This window comes from Buceros rhinoceros, unplaced genomic scaffold (assembly GCF_000710305.1).
Source record: "Buceros rhinoceros silvestris isolate BGI_N320 unplaced genomic scaffold, ASM71030v1 scaffold36760, whole genome shotgun sequence".
Lineage (NCBI taxonomy): Eukaryota > Metazoa > Chordata > Aves > Bucerotiformes > Bucerotidae > Buceros > Buceros rhinoceros.
The window spans coordinates 9,793-10,797 of record NW_010390844.1 but is presented as its reverse complement, the minus strand read 5'-3'; the positions used below and the strand labels follow the sequence as shown (position 1 = coordinate 10,797).

General features: G+C 53.9%; 1 protein-coding gene across 1 annotated transcript in view; it reads left to right on the top strand.

The window, feature by feature from the left end:
- Positions 1-1,005, top strand: part of MAP2K3 (mitogen-activated protein kinase kinase 3) — a 17,228-nt gene that overhangs the window by 9,390 nt on the left and 6,833 nt on the right. The gene's annotated exons all lie outside the window — the stretch shown is intronic.

The following is a 1,005-nucleotide window of genomic DNA, read 5'->3' as shown; positions in this document are numbered from 1 at the left end:
GAGCCCGGCAGCCACATCTCCCGGCTTGGCTCCTGAGCACCAAAGGCTGTTTCCTCTCGGCTCTGGGCGTAGCTCGCAGGCACAGTATCCGGCGCTGTCCCGTGCACGCTTCCCACCCTTGCTGCCTTTGTGGCTATGGGGCAATTTGGCATCCTGGTATTATTTTTGTTCCCTGAGACTGGAGGAAAACTCCAGGCTGGATAAAGCCTGGCTAAAAGAAGGGCTGTGACTTATTAAGAGTGATGAATGCAGCATCCAAAAATAGCCCGTGTCTCACTCAAGCGCTTTGTGCCCTGCCCAGCAGAACAAGCAATTATAGGGGAACGCGGCTTTAGGGAAACTTGTTCCCGGGTTGTGCAGGAGCTCGCTGGCTCCCTGCTGCGTGGGGCACCCGCTTGTCTGAGCACTGGCGATGGGTTTTTTCCAGCTCGAAGCAAAAGTTTTGTAGTTGTGCTTGCCGGAGCTCCTTTGCTGGTGCTAACTGAGGTGTTACCTTGCTGGCTGCTTGCTGATGGTGGGAGAGAGTACTGAAGGCAGGTAAAACCCATCTGGACTCTCTCTGATAATTAGGAGTTGAGTTGTTGGGTTGCTGCCTGCAGCATCCCATCTAAGAGAGGCTTTGCAGAGGTGTTATTAGACCCGTAGGTGTGTTTGTGACCAGCGATCTCTTTGGATGTGGCATGAGGTGGGGGATCCCCAGCTGCTCCTGGGGAGTTGCAACTGTGGTGGAGCCTCCTGACTACTGCCCGTGTTGGCACAAGAGCTGTTAAAATCCTGCAAGTAGTTCAGCAACCGCAGAAATACCCTCGTGTGGGTAGTCCCCAGCAGGCAGAGAGGCACCAGCCTTCGGTGCCCTTTATGGTGGCAGCATGCCCTGGCTTAAAGGATGAAAGTCCTGGTCTCTAGCTGCAGAGAGGGAATTAAATGAGCCCTGGTGAGTACAGGGTGAGAGGGTTTGGGCTCTGGTTCATCAGAGTGAAAAATAGACCCATCTTCTCTAAGCGT